Below are 16073 nucleotides of genomic sequence, written 5' to 3'. Positions count from 1 at the left end.
GGAGAGGCTGTCTTGGTTGACACACCTCTTCAACATTGCGTGGAGGTCTGTGGCAGTGCCTAAGGAGTGGCAGACCAGGGTGGTTGCTCCCCTCTTCAAGAAGAATGGCATCTGCCCATTACAGGAGTATCACACTGCTCAGGCTCCTTGGTAAACTCTACTCCAAGGTGCTGGAAAGTCAAATTTAGACAATCCTCAGCAAGGAGTGTGCCAATGTATGTAACATTTCAGCAAATGGCAGTGGTGGGATTTGAACCCACACCTCTAGAGAGACTGGAGCCTTAATCCAGCGCCTTAGACCGCTCGGCCACACTACCTGCAAATATCAGTTCCCCAAATCGTGACAAACACAAGGAACGTAACTAACGGTATGCTTGTTAATGTTATTGGAACAAAACGTTTGCAAGGAAAAAGCCAATACTTACATACTAAAAAATGTTAACACTCTTTGTCATTTTTCTCTGGCATTGTTGATTTTAGAATATTGTAACCAGCATTAAGTGAGTAGGTTTAGGTCTGTGTGAATATGGGCTGAGCGTTTACCTGGGCTGAATTTGTGAACATCTTCTTTTGCATATTCACTGTAAAGAGCCATTACTCCTCCAACTGCCAACTATTGTTCCAGAGACAATAGGATATACAGTTTTAGATTGCAAGGTAACTGTCCAAGACCAAAGACTTCACTGAAATACCTCAAGTGTTCAAAACAGTTTGTCAAAATGGGAAAAGTCATGTTTTTGATCACAAATTCCAGCACAGTTGTTCATTTACCATTCAAAAACAAAAGTGAAAACATGAAACACACTACTTAGATATTGCAGCCATCCTGATCACAGTCACGGGGGGGATCTGCATGTGCTTTCTTACCAGGAAGTTTCTGGAGGTCCAAATTTTATCTTTCATGGTGGCCAGGGTGAGACACTGATTTGCAAAGTCACATCCTGGTATCTGTTTCTTTGGCCTCGCCCCATATAGCACTAGCTGTGCTGTGAGGACACTGAGTCTAGGTAAGACTCTGAGTCTAGTTAAGGACAGCATATTTGTTTTTCACAAGTACAAAAGGCTCGGCCATACAGCAAAGCCCACCAAAACTAGTTTTAGCTCATCTTTGTTCCCCTCCAAGGAAGTCTTTAGTAAAAGGCAAAAGACGTGTGTTATGTGTTATGAAGAGAAACCAGAGTGAGTACAGCCGTCTGCTCGAGAGCAGCAGAAAACCCTAGTCGACCCAGTTCAAACCGTCGCGGTAAAACTGACTTGGTGTGCCACTTTCCAAACTAAAATGATAAGAGGCAACTTGGTAGACTCCTTACTGATGTTTATATCTGTACTCACTATGCCCTGTTTTTAAAAAACCAGACAATCACAGGTGTTACATGTCAATAATCAATGTGTGAGTAATCAGGAAGCTCACATAAAGGATAGTTGCAAGGTCTACCAAATGTTAAACTTTGCAACCTGTAAACTGTTGGAACCTTGGTTGATTCAGATTACTACAGCAGAGTGGCGCAGCGGAAGCGTGCTGGGCCCATAACCCAGAGGTCGATGGATCGAAACCATCCTCTACTAATTTCTATATATTCTATATTCTTTGTATCAGCATGAAGTCTACATATCCATGTTTAACAAAGTGTCTGAAGTGAAATGTCTCCACCTGCTGAAGCGTAAACTTAATTGCATGACAAGTTGATTTTCATCCATAAATGTGGAAACTACAGTACTCATACCTGCTGTAACACCCATAAAAACTGGAGCATTACAAAATAAATATACTGCACTACAGTACAGGCACATAACAAACTGGAGTGTGATGCCATATACTACACTACAGTACATAAGTACATAAATACAGTGAAACTGTAAAACATGTACATGTAAAGTGCTTGTTGGGCTGTCTGATAGCCTGAGGTATAAAAGACCACTGAGCTACATCCCCGGAAGATTTTCAGTTTTTTTTTTATTGTTTTCAGAGCTATACTTAGACTTATCTTTATTAATCCTTTTGGGATGACTCCCACAAGGAGATATAAATATCACTGAATAAAAGAAGAAACTGTGGTAAAACATGTAATGGGAATGTTGTATATGGCTTCAAAACCTATGGTATAAATTATAGTCGAAAAGTAACACACCTGTTGCCTTTCTGCTGGACAATACAACGTTCACTGCAAATCTTGTAACACAAACTGAAAATAAATGCTGAGAGATGCATTGGTGGAGACTGGTGGTATCCAGTAACTATGAGACAACACAATATTGTTCATGAAAACAAATCCCCAGCTTGGTATTCTGTGATGAGTCTTTGGTTTGCTACCATTCAAGTTATCGGCAGGATTTCAAGCTGCGCAGGGAGACCCCAATGGATTTCTAGTCCATCGCTTTAACCACTCGGCCACAACAACCTGTACAGCAGTGCTATACCTGTTTGCATAAATGTTCATAAACTTTGGGAATCAAACCCAGGTCAACTGCTTGGAAGGCAGCAATGCTCACCGCTATACCACCATTGCTGGACAAACTTGGATTTTTCCTTTTTGTAAATTAAGGCATTAAGATCAATTTCCAAAAGATGATTGTTTTAATTCTTCTTTTTAGTCCACTTCAGCATGGGTTCCTAAACGCATGCATCCAACTGTACGCATGTACTGTATACCTGCACACATTTAAAAATGTAGTCCAAGTATGTACTTAAAATGAAAAGAAACAGAGCCGTATCGACACAAAAAAAAGAATTTCACAGCAGACAGCACCATTTTAAGGACACACAGTAGACTTAAAATGAAATTGTAATTGCACTGCTTTGAAAATAGTAAGAACCTTCTTCATCACAAATCTTGGTGTAGTCTTGGACTCTGACAACAGCCACATTAAGACAATTACAAAGTCAGCCAATTATAACTAGGGTTATCGTTGGGCTGCTCTATGGTCTTCTGCAGAAGGATAAATCCCAGAGATTGCTCCATCCAGGTTACTTAAGCAACAAACGTCCCTGGGTGGACTTGAACCACCATCCTTTTGGTTAACAGCCGACTGCACTGTCCTATTGCGCAACAGAGACTGCGCCTGTCTGATGTTTTATGAGCGGGAGCTCGATCTTTAAGCCACAAGCATTTGCATCATGGCTTTTTGAGGTTGAGCTGCACATGTATGCTTATCAGGATATTTTCCTGTTACTCAGAAATTGGGGAAGCTGACTCATGTGTAAATGTAGAAGCTGGACGTGCATTGTATTGTTCGTACATGTCAATTGGATTCTGACTTTTAATTCAAGTATTTGGCATCCAACAAAATTTCAGAACTGATGATGTATCAGTCATTTTGCTGGTGGTTTCTTGGTCACAGCAACAAGCTTGATCTTTGACATACAGTTGCACGCCACGTATCACAAAACTGTTGGGGGGGGCCTTATGTATTTGCATGTATTACATCAAGTGACCGGCATATAAATGACCATCAGTGATGGCAAAATTACTCACTGCCGTACTCAAGTAGAAGTACAGATAATTGTGTTAACAAATACTCTGGTAAAAGCAGAAGTACTGATTAAACTTCTTTACTCAACTAAAAGTAACAAAGTACAGGCTTAGCATTTACTTAAAGAGAGTAAGAAGACTCGCCCCAATGGTGCTATTAAAAACCTCCTTCACCATTCTGGCGGGGACAATGTCTAAGGGACAGTTGGTAGGTTTCATGTGTTGTACAACCTCACTAAGTTACGTCAGAGAAGCGGGCTAAAAATTCCTCAAACACAGCTGAGTGTGTAGGAGAAGCAGATAAAAAGACCTTAAAATTAGCACTGGTAATTTCCCTGATAGATGCTACTTTGTCAATAAAATAAGCAAGAAATTTCTCACGTGTACTAATTGACACATCTGTCGGAGCAGAGGAGCATTGATTTATGACAGAGTTAATAGTATTAAATAACAATCTAGGTTTGTGGTGATTGCTAGCTATGACAGAAGAGAGATGCTGCATCTTCACCACCTTCACAGCATTCTGGTATGTGATAGACTGTCCCTTAATACACCCAGTGACACATGTAGATTGTCTTTCCATCTTTGTTCAGCTTGTCTGCAGTGTTGCCTAAGGGCCCTTGTGGTGTCATTTAGCCAGGGGTCCTCCTTAGGTTTAACAGCTTTACTCTGGGCCCTGAGGCCATTTTTACAGTTTAATTTTCGTCTGGATTTATTTTATAAAAAAGCTTGTAAAACATCAACCCTGTTGTCTACAGTCAAGATATCAACATCATTTTTTTCAGGACAAACTGGGTTATTGGAATATTTGGTCACTTGCATGTTAAAAATGGTTGTAGGGCCTTAAAAATAAATGAATAAATAAATGAATCTTCCAGATATGTATTGATATCACAGACATATAAGTAAAACCTAAGCCATTTTCCATTCTAAAACACTTATCATATGTCTTGGGAGTCACTGTGAAGAAATAATCATTATAACTTATACAGTTGACAAAATACATGCATTTTTCCAAAAAAGTCAAGACGTTTTGCTCTCATGACATTTACTTATGCCAATAATAACATAATAATGTCATATTTATTGATATTACCCACAGCAATGTTATACAAGCAAATATGTGTCTAAATATAGCATTATTTTGCCTTCAACAGAGTATAAAGGCATTTTTGTCCCCTCTGGCCTTCCATACAAAAGAGGTGCCTTATCTCCCATATATGGGCATGTACTTCCTGAAACAATAGACGGGACAGACAGGGCAGACGCTGAGGAGCGATCTAGCGGCGGAAAATGAGCCAAACGCGATGATTATGGATAAAAGTGGATCAATCTTTGATATAACAGTATTGATTTAAAGCCCAAAGAGGCTGAAGTTCCAGGCTGGATAGAAAACCCCCTGTAGAGGCTAGCGCCAGGATTCAAACAAACCGAAAGTGAGTAAATCGCTTGTATGGTTCAAAAGTTATTAAACTATGAATCAGAGGTACTTTTTTACTCGTGGGCGAGTGTCTCGGCTCAGAGGGCTAACGTATCATTGCACTTACAATAATGATCGTAGCTGTTCTCAGTTTAGGTCATCCTGTATGTCACATCTCCAGTTTTCCTGCATCCACCATGTGTGTCACATACTGAGACAAAGTCTGGCACGTGGGACTACTGGGATTAGATAAAGTTGTGGGAGACTCCGGTTATTTTTCAAATTTACAGAAAAGTTCCAGTGATTGGTCAAAATTGGCAGTCATACCACAGTCATGGTGATTGGTTGAATTTGTGTGAATTGTATAATTGCAAAATGCTGAAGGGATTGACATACGTATAGTTATAATAGCAGTGTTTAATAAAAGCAAATAATGCTCAACATGATCCTCAGAATAGCTTTTATTTCGATAATATCAATGCACAGTAAATACATGTAGATATATTAGGTTCACTACATATTCGCTGCACATTCAATTCCAGATCAATTCCAAATCACACTTACGGTATGAACTGAAAAATGTCACAAGGTTTGCTTTACTTTCAATCTCTGCACCAATATTAAGCTGCATAACCATTATTTCTGAGAACAGTTTTTCATCTGTGTTGAATGGAGTCGACCACCGTCTGAACCAAGGTCTAGACTACCACGGGGATTTTCTTCCATTGATACACTAAGCTGCTTCTCCTCTTCCTATCCATTTGTGTGCATTCCATCCCAGAAATGCTGTTACTAACCTAGTTATGGGAGTTTACTCCCCTGAGTCCTTATGTTTCCTTTTCGCCCAGCATATTACCTTGGATTAGGATTGCATCAAGATCTTGGTTGCAGCTGTCGCTGTGGTCCTGCTATGCCCTGCTGTTCCACGCTGCATACTGTAACAGCTTGCAGCATCCTGCTAAGACATGAACTACTACTACTACCATTTCTAGTCACTGTTGCATTTTCTTTGTCGTGATTATTTTTGCCACTGTGCATCACATCCCCAACCTGCACCGTCAGACACTGCCCACCAAGAGCCCGGGTCTGACCGAGGTTTCTTCCTAAAAGGGGAGTTTTTCCTCACCACTGTGCATGGTCGCACTGTCGCACCATGCTTGCTCTTGGGGGAATTGTTGGGACTTTATAATTATAGAGTGTGGTCTAGACCTACTCTATCTGTAAAGTGTCTCAAGATAACTGTTATGATTTGATACTATAAATAAAACTACTACAACTATAAATTAAATCGAATTGAATTAAGGGCTTGGCAGAGGGACTTTCAGACTTGTGACGTGAACTGGGTCAGTGGGATACCGTAGAGGCAGAAGACGTGGTGGACAGTTTCCATGGACGTAGGCAGCTTTGACAGTGCACAATGTTCATGTAAGCTTGCAAATTGAATAGTGGATTCTGGTCAGGAGTTCTCCTCCCATGCTGAACACAGCCTGAGCCAAGGCCCGCTTTCCCCTCATGAATAGTCCAACACATTTGCTGGGACTTCCTCGAGGCCTAAACTGGTAGAAAAAGCTCCCAAGCAGGGAATCGAACCCCAATCTTCCGCGTGAGAGACGGAGATACTGTCCATTATACTAACGAGGAACGCCGTAGCTTGATTTTTGGCACATCAATCGATAGGTGCCGCTATTCCAGCATTTATGCCACAGTAAATACATGTAGATATATTTAGGTTCACTACATATTCGCTGCCACTCAAATCCATGACAAAGCATCTGTGACTGAATCCAGTTTAAAATCTCTATGTGTCAAAAATTAACATGTCTAACAGCGTTTTAAACATTTACAGTAAAATATGAATGGTGCATTTCCCCACAAACATGTGTGATGGGAAAATTACATAGACAATGATTCTCTACATAGGCAAGGACTGCTTATCTGTGTGTTTATTCACTTCCTACGCATTCGTAAAAGTCATCTGTGTTTTAGGTTAAATCACCACAATGTCTCCTTCATGTGTCTCCCTAGTTCACCCTTGCCTCATAAACAATGTGACTGCTTCCTACGACACCTCCTCCTGTTTTAGGGCCCTCAGTCCCCAGGGACAGCAACCAGTGTGACTCTGTTTATCACCGGAATAAACAAATGGTAAAAGTTCAGGCTGCCCAAACTTTAGGTCAGAAATGGAACTAATCTATGAAAAGATAAATCTCTAACTTCTAAGGTAGAATGACAGCGCCGGCCATCTGCTGACGCAATAATCATTAGGACAGAGACAGCAGCTGGCTCCGTCAAGTCTGAAGAATGAGATGAAGTGTTTTGTTTAGGTTCAAAGTGTTTTCCCAAAACATGATAGGGTTTTTCTGTTGGGGCAGAGGAGGATATAAGGAGCTTTCCAGTGTTACACGGCACCAGAATGTGTAATGTCACCTTGTTACTCTGTTGCATTGTGAACTCTCGTCATTTTTGTTTGATTGTTCTCTCGAGAAAATAATTAAACTCTTTCACCAAATATCTAAACTTTTAACCCAGTCTTCAGCCTGTTTTTATTTTGTTTCAACAAGGTCTCTTCTTCATTTTACAAATTCCTCCCTCGCTGAACAGAAACTTCCACAACAAACTTGGCGTTGTCGGCAGGATTTCAAGGAGGGATCAGATCGGGACTCCGCTGGTGACTGATGACAGCTAGCACCCAGGGATCTGAGGATCACCTGCCTCTAAACCTCGCCAAAACATCTTTGAGAGACAGAGGGTCAGAACCGCGGAGGGGCTCGCTGATTCCACTCTGAAATCCAAACGAAAAGGAAGCAATTTCAACAGCGGGGGTAAGTTAGAATTTCAATTTTAAACAATTTGAATTGGATACCGAGACACCGTGTGAGACAAAGACTGACCAAGGTTTTCACTGGGATTATTTGGTGAAAGTTTTATCTTTTGTTTTGGGAAATTTTAGGTTTTTACAAAAACAAGAGAAAAAGGGTTTTATTCGTGGGTTTAAACATCCAGGTTGTTGAACAGAATAAACCACTAATTTGACATCATCTCATCAAACAAGGGAGTAGGACGGGGTGAAGGATAGATTTTGAAATCATACAGATAAACAGTCATCGTAGCTGCCTATCTGGATTTTCATCGAGCTAAAATCTATCACAGATAAACAGTCATTGTAGCTTAAATTAAGTTACAGCTGTTTTCAGGTTTTTTCGCAAAGTTTACCGAGAGACTAAACTGGGCGTATAGTGACGATTATACGAAAAAGAAGTACTTCAATTAGCCTGCTCATTTCATATTTAGACATGGGCAATAAAGGCACAAAATCACACGTTCCTTCAGGCCCGTTGGTTGATGAGATGGTGAAACGATATGGTCCACAAACCTTAGATTGTTTGGCTTATTGGACCACTAAGCATGGCTTCCCTGAGAATGGCTCTTTGAGCACAGGGAAGCTTAGGATGCTAAAGCAAGATTTAGAAGAAGAAGAAAAATTATTGAGAGGGGGTAAAACACCTCCACCCATTAACAATAAGCACCCAGGATTTAATTCAAATAGAGAAAAACAAAGAATGTTTTAGTCAGTGGATGGAAGAAGCCACTTGTAGGGAAAGAAAACAGATGAAAAACTAGTAACTAAGGAGGGAACAGATAATGCTGTTGAAACACAGAGAGGAGAAATGAACACTGTCACTAATGCATTTTCCCTCTATCCGAGTCTTAAGATGGCGATCAGCTGCTCAAACCACCACCCTACCCTCCTCCAGCACCCAGGCCGAAGGGAGAAACACCGTCCGTGTCTCCCCAGAAGCAAGCACCAGGAGCGGACCAGATCCCACACAGCCCCCACCTCGCTGCAAGCTCTCTCTCTACAAGCAGCCACGGCCTCTCCCCCACCTACATCTGACAATAACAGCAGCATCGGGTACCGTCATCCAATGCTACAAATCAGCGGAGCAGGCTGACAAGAAGAGAAACAGAAGAAAAAATAACTTTGACAGTGTCAACGTTGGCTGAACAGGGGGGGGGCAGAAGCAGAGGCAAAGCGAGAGGAAGAGGCAGAAGACGAAGTGGAGGGCAGGGGCCAGCAGTGGACCGAGACACATGTTTCAACTGCGGAGGAAGAGGTCACTGGGCAGACAAATGCCCATCCCGAAATACAGAAGGGAGACGACAACCGAGGGGTCCCCCAGCTGGGGACTCGCACCTACAGCCAGAACGGGTGGATGAAAGGGAGGAGGGGACGGGGAGTGGTGTGGAGAGTCTGAGCCAGTCTGCACCGGATAAGGGAAGTAAAAATGCAAAAACACACTAACTAATACCTGCTTGCAAAGAAGTAAATGCTTTCACACGCTACAGCCCATAAACATCACACTCTTCCTCACACGATAGGGAGAATTCTAGACGCAATATTGTCACCTAGAACAAAAAACATTTAGAAGGTATTCCTACTTATGTAATGTTTTTATCTAGGGGTATAAATGGCTGCTACAATTTTAAAAGGTGCATGGAAGGGATGTAGAGTTGGTTTAGAGGCATAATCTGTGGTTTGGGTTTGTGTTTAGAGTGTATGTATGGGTTTTTTCGGTGCAACAAATTATGTGCTTCAAAAATCTCTATTTTTGAATCAAAAGCTTTCTGGTGGAATTGTTCTGTGCCAGAGTGCAAGTGGAAGCAGTTGTTCCAGAAAGATTTTTAACCTCCTGATGTGTGTACATAGGGATCTAATGTTCGGCAGAGGAGTTTTCTCAAACTCCTACAGGTCTCAAGGTTGTGAGATTAGAAGTCACAGCCAGCCTGACTCATTGTTTTCACACACACACATCTCAGCTGATTTTTTCAGTGGTGAATCTCTCTCTGGGTCATGCTGCAGGCCTGCTGCATGAGGCCAGAGACGTGATTTAACCCCTTGCTGACTTCATGTCAGAACTAAACCTACATGGCACTTATTTTGTCTTATCAGGAAAAGATGACATGTTTGTTGAAGATTTTTTTTTTCCAATGAAGAAGCAGATGAGCTTGAGTGTATTACTTATACTGGCATGAAAACAAATGTGCAGTAGCTGTAAACTTGACTGAAAAACAGAGAGTGTTTTTCAGAGTTCAACATTCACGTGCTCATATTTCTTTGTCCAAATCTCCTACAGATCAGTGGAGAAACTTGGGACAGTTTGTCCGGGACTGTGACCAGCTGACTGACTGACTTTACTGGAACCGTGGAAGGGAATGTGTACCTCCCCCTCCACGGGAGCTTATCGGAAGCTCCTGTCACATCGGGTGACAGCCACACGCAGTGTGTTCCAGCGGAAAGAAGCTGAAACACACACACGCACGTTTTTGAATAATTCTGTGATTGTTCACCCTCAGATATCTCTCCGCTGCTGTCCCAAGTGCCGAATCACCTGTGGGCAGCGCATAAGTATGACGTGGGGCTCATAAAAAATTGTCAGCCTGTCGTCATCACTCCTCGCTCAGACTTCAGGCCCAAAAAACTCAGTACCCACTGAAACAAGAAGCAATCAATGGAATCAGGCGGGTTTTAACTCTCTTTTAAAAGCAGGGTTATTGTTCCATGTCCTGATTCACCTGTTTCGCACGCCTATTTCCTGTCAAGAAAATTCGTGATAAGGGAAAAACGGTCGACTGGCGTTTTGTTCAGGACCTTAAGCAGTAAATGCAGCGGTCCACGCACGTGCTCCCAATGTGCCAAACCGTACACTAAATTCAAGGAATTCCAGGGGGGCACAATATTTTTCTGTTGTTTATTTGTCTAACGTTTTTTTTCAGTTGTCCAGTGAACAAAGACAGCCTTTCTGGGTTGCCTTCTTATGTGATGGTAAGGCTACACATTCACACGTTTAGGATAAGGATTTTTGACAGCCCAACTGTCTACAACAAAGCACTGAGAGAGAGCCTTGAAAGATTAACTATTACACTATTGCACTGTTGTGCCACCTGGCAGCAGAAGGGCACAGAGCTAGTTTAGCCAAACTGCAATTTGTGAAAAAAGAAGTGCATTTTTTTTTGGGTCATGACATTTCAGCGTCAGGGAAAACATTGTCCTCATCTCGAATTGAGAAATAGTTTTTCTCCCAAACTTGAAACAAAGAAACTAATTATGTCATTTCTAGGATGTGTTCCTATTGTTGTGTTTTCATCCCAAATTATGCTCAGTTAGTTCAGCTGACATAATACATGGTAACAACTTGTCTTCAGATGACCAAGGGGGACGGCGTTTGTAAGTCTTAAAAAGCTTTTCAAAGCCCTCCAACCTTAGGTTTGCCAACCCTAAACTTCCATTCACTCAGACAGTGGGTGAACATTTGGGCTGCATGACGTTTGTTCTCTTGCAGCCTCACGGTGACAGGCTCAGGCCTGTGGCCTATTTTAGCTCCATTAACATTGTTAGTGCCACATGTAGTTTCTCTGATCCTATTGGAGCAACGACCTTCACATTTATCTGCAGCACGATATCTATGGTATCACACATGTCTGCTTGATGTGCCTAATGTCACTGTTAAACATTTTACAGTGCTTAACCCTGCTTCTCTTATGCCTGTGCCAGGAAAGGGAAAGCCGCATGACTGTTTGGCTGAGTTGCAACACACCTGTGCTCCGCGCCCAGATCTGACTGACACACGGTGCCAAACTCAGATCTGGTTTGTATGTGGATGGGTCAGCCTCACGCTGCCCTGACACCGGACAGGGACAGGTAGGGTTGCTGTAGTATCAGATTCAGACCTTAATTGCTAAACCTCTTCCCAAACACTTCTCTATGCAGGCGGCTGGACTCATTGCTCTCACTGAAGCATGTAAACTGGCGAAGGTTCGTCTGGTACAACCTACACAGACTCCAGGTACGCCTTTTGGGGTTGTACATGATTTTGGGGCATTGTGGAAACACCGAAACTTCCTAAAATCTTATGGTAAGCCCATTTTGCATCACCAATTGATCTGTGATCTTATTTCCATCTTAGCTAGGCTAATACAAATGTTCTGCACACACACAGTGCAGCTGACTGATTTTCTACTTACAGAATCAGTAGCTGCAGAATACAGTGGAAAAGGGCAGAGTGCACCTTTAAAGAGGATGTCTGGCCGGGGCGGATCCAACACCTTGCCTTCCACACCATTTGTTCACAGTTTTGCAAAGTTGACACATGGGCCCATGGGACCATGTGTCAAAGGGGCGAGTGCTAGTATTGTTAAAAAAAACATGGTACACAAAGGCCTTCACATCATTTGCAGAAAAGGAAAATTTGTAAAGCGGGCATTTGAACATATCATGATGAAATTTGTTGATTTCACACCGTCACAGGAAAAAAAAAAAAAAAAAGTTTTGTTTGGTGATGGTTGATCAAATGGGTGGAGGTGTTTCCCGCTTCAAAACAAACTGCTTCAGTGTTAGCAAAAGCTCTAAATGACAGAAATTATTATTATTATATATTATATATTTAAATTATATATAAGTCGGTTGTCAAGTGATAACGGCACGTTAAGAACAAAACTATGTACATGTGAATGAAGGTAAGAACGCGCAGTAACCTCAGTCCTTTTGAAATTCTCTTTGGCAGACCACCCAGTGTGGGGGTTAGAAGCTTCTAGAGCACCCCTTCCCTCATCAGCTCTGTGCGAGCATGATATGTTAGGGTAGTGTGTACAACTGTCTTTGCTCTCTCTGCCATAAGAATCCAGGTTTCTGCTGCCCTGCCCCACCCAGCTGAAGGACCGCTCCACACGCTGCAGCCAGGAGATTTGTGGTCGTAACAAAACTACAGGAGGAAAACTGCAATCCAAACGCTGGCAAGGTCCCTTCCAGGTTCTTCTGGTCACCACAGCAGTGAAGGTTGCTGAGAGGGTTCCGTGGATCCACACATCACACTGCAAGAGGGTTCCAGGACCAGGGGACAAGCCAGTCCCGCCAGACCCGGAAGTCCGTGGCCTGACAGACTAAGTTCTGTGCCACCAACGCTGCAAAACACAACTCACCAGAAACGAGGCAGTGGTAAAGACTGACTCCGACGGTGTGTCACGTGCTGGTGGGACGAACCCTGACACCAGAAGAAATCCATGGCACCAGAAGCAAGACCGCCTGATCTACAGCCTGGTACTGCATACCCAGCCACCCACACACACAGCACACCCTGAAGGGCACAGCAGACTCGCTGTGACAATGGAAGAACACAGGAAGAGAAAAACATGGTGTATGACACAAATGTATTCTTGTTCTCTGTTTCTGTCTGTGTTTGTGGGGGTAGCATTTTTGTTGTTAGACAGATATGATAGAGATAAATCTGACATCATTTATTCTAACACCACTTCTTCTCCCATTAATGTTACTACAGATGCACGGTAAACTCGCACACTCAGTTTTCAGTCATCAAATAAAGGGTTAAAATGAGCAGAGCGCTCTTCACCTTTCTCTAGACAGTATTGCAAACTGAGAAATATAAACAAAGCAACAACCTTAAGACAACAGACTTCATGGTAGTAGCTAATGCATCAACTACCTTTCTGTTGTAACCATGCGATCACTTTCAGTCCGAAAATGACAAAATCAACTCAAATGATTAACATTGTGTAAAATAAATGAGTTCTTTCTTCTGACAAAGACAATGCATTCATATTCCAACGTATGACTAGGCTCAATCAGCAAATTTACACGCGATGTAGGGATGATTAATGTTGATTAATGATTAATTGTTTCCCCACTCACAGAAAACGGGCTTCACCCATAAAACCACTCGTGCTAAACCTAATTAACTATTTGTACATTGACTGCATTTTACTTAAGAGCTTAATGTAAATGATGAGTTACAGTAGCAATTTGTTTCAGGAATTCTTCCGTGGTAGGGTTTAGTTATAACACACATGATATTGATAAGATACATGAAGTTTGGAAAATCTGACCGCCGTCATGTTTGCGGGGTTCAGCGATTTTCCTAAAGCCTTGGGGCTATGCGTAACATGTTACTTCAGAACCAGATGGGTCTAGATTTACTGTTAGCAGCTCAGGCTCTGTCATGTATTAGGTGATCAATGCTGCCACATTCATCCCAGACATTGCAGGTAACCTCACTGACACCGTCCATCAGCTAAACCAACTCGCCACTAGTCTTAGGGCTCAAGATGTCCCTCACACTTATTCAGGGGCGATTGGGGCACTTGGATAATTGGGGAGGGGTGGAAGGCTTGGATGGGGAATATTGTGATTCCAGTAATCTCTGTGATCTGTTTCTGTTTTTGAAGTATTTGTTGTATTATCCATTAATATGAATGATTATTTCTTTGTTTACTCTTGAGAAAGTTCAGTATCAAGCCTTACAACTCAAAGATGATGGTCCTGAAGTGTTTCATTGGCCCTCTTACCATGAGGACGGTTGCAACTCGGACTCAGCTTCCGACTTTGAGTAGTTCCTGATCATAGAATGCATTTGACTCCTCATCTTTCTTTAGACTAGATGTAGTGGTGGCTTGTGCCCAGAGGTTAAAATCCCTCACAGAAAAGTGTTTTCCTTTTCTTTTTATTACATGTATGCTTTTGGTAATTTTCAAATGTATGATGATTAAGGTTGTAATCAAAAGTGTGGAATGTGATGGGAAAATTACATAGACAATGATTTCTACATAGGCAATGACTGCTTATCTGTGCTTATTCAGTTCCTTTACATTCGTAAAAGCAAATCTGTGTTTTACCCCCACATTGTTTCCTTCATGTGTCTCCCTAGTTTCACCCTTGCCTCATAAACAATATGACTGCTTCCTACAACACCTCCTGTTTTAGGGCCCTCAGTCCCCAGGGACAGCAACTGGTGTGACTCTGTTTATCACAGGGATAGACAAATAGCAACCAGATGCGGTTGCCCATGAGATAGGCGAAAGGTCACGATGCCCAAACTTTAGGTCAGAAATGGAACTAATCTATGGAAAAGATAAATCTCTTAACTTCTAAGGTAGAATGACAGCGCCGGCCATCTGCTGACGCAATAATCATTAGGACAGAGACAGCAGCTGGCTCCGTCAAGTCTGAAGAATGAGATGAAGTGTTTTGTTTAGGTTCAAAGTGTTTTCCCAAACATGATAGGGTTTTTCTGTTGGGGCAGAGGAGGATATAAGGAGCTGTCCAGTGTTACACAGCACCAGAATGTGTGGAGTCACTTGTTACTCTGTTTCATTGTGAACTGCCATTCTCGTCATTTGTTTGATTGTTCTCTCGAGAAAATAATTAAACTCTTTCACCGAATATCCAAACTTTTAATCCAGTCTCTAGCCTGTCTTTATTTTTGTTTCAACAAGGTCTCTTCTTCATTTTACAAATTCCTCCCTCGCTGAACAGAAACTTCCACAACATCAGGTACCACCACAATCCAAGTAAATGTGAGACGGGACAAAGCACAAGGGCTTCTGAAAAGAAGCAACATTAGTTACATACATGCTTTTTTCAAGTATCAACAGCAATCATAAAGATGGTAGCCTACACACATCCTTGCAGGGGGCACCCAGATTTGAACTGGGGACCTCTTGATCTGCAGTCAAATGCTCTACCACTGAGCTATACCCCCACAAACTCTACGTTGGATATGATTATGGTGCAGCAAAACAATGGCTGGGCCTCCACCATGTGGTTACCTTCACAGTCTGAGAAAGTATCCAAATCTCATCTACTGTATGAAAGGGAGTTACAGTTTTTTACAATTGCTATGACAGATTTTTCAATACATTAAACAAGTTTCCTAAACTCTCAACTCACCAACACACACAAAACACGTAACTGGCAAAACAGTTAATTTCATACTCAAAATCACACATTGTAAACTAAACTCCAAAACTAATTTTCAAAATACAATAATACAATAACACTACACACTATGTCTAACAAAACACTGCAAACATGTTTCAAAATCAAATAATTATTCCAAACACATGTTCTCCTCCAACAGGAACATTTAGTCAATCATAACACAATGACAAAAAAACACTATCATCAGCTGACATTACAAAAACTTCATTATTTCAGATGTGTCAGGTATGCCCTTATACAATAGACAGTATATTGTATTGATCAGAGATGGTGTTTTGCACATGCATTTTCAATTCAATTTTATTTATAGTATCAATTCATAACAAGAGTTATCTCGAGACACTTTACAGATAGAGTAGGTCTAGACCACACTCGAGAATTTACAAGGACCCAA

At 41.8% G+C, this 16073-nt stretch overlaps 2 non-coding genes and 1 pseudogene across 2 annotated transcripts; all 3 read right to left on the bottom strand.

Moving 5' to 3' along the window:
• Window positions 1-235: 235 nt before the first annotated feature.
• On the bottom strand, window positions 236-317 carry trnal-aag (transfer RNA leucine (anticodon AAG)). Its single transcript has one exon. It is a non-coding gene; the product is annotated as a tRNA-Leu (tRNA).
• Window positions 318-1061: 744 nt separating this feature from the next.
• On the bottom strand, window positions 1062-1183 carry LOC116680994 (uncharacterized; annotated as a pseudogene).
• Window positions 1184-15368: 14185 nt separating this feature from the next.
• On the bottom strand, window positions 15369-15440 carry trnac-gca (transfer RNA cysteine (anticodon GCA)). Its single transcript has one exon. It is a non-coding gene; the product is annotated as a tRNA-Cys (tRNA).
• Window positions 15441-16073: the final 633 nt, after the last annotated feature.

This window comes from Etheostoma spectabile, unplaced genomic scaffold (genome assembly GCF_008692095.1).
Source record: "Etheostoma spectabile isolate EspeVRDwgs_2016 unplaced genomic scaffold, UIUC_Espe_1.0 scaffold00018528, whole genome shotgun sequence".
Lineage (NCBI taxonomy): Eukaryota > Metazoa > Chordata > Actinopteri > Perciformes > Percidae > Etheostoma > Etheostoma spectabile.
The sequence above is the reverse complement of the archived record's forward strand: the minus strand, read 5'-3'. Positions and strand labels throughout refer to the sequence as shown.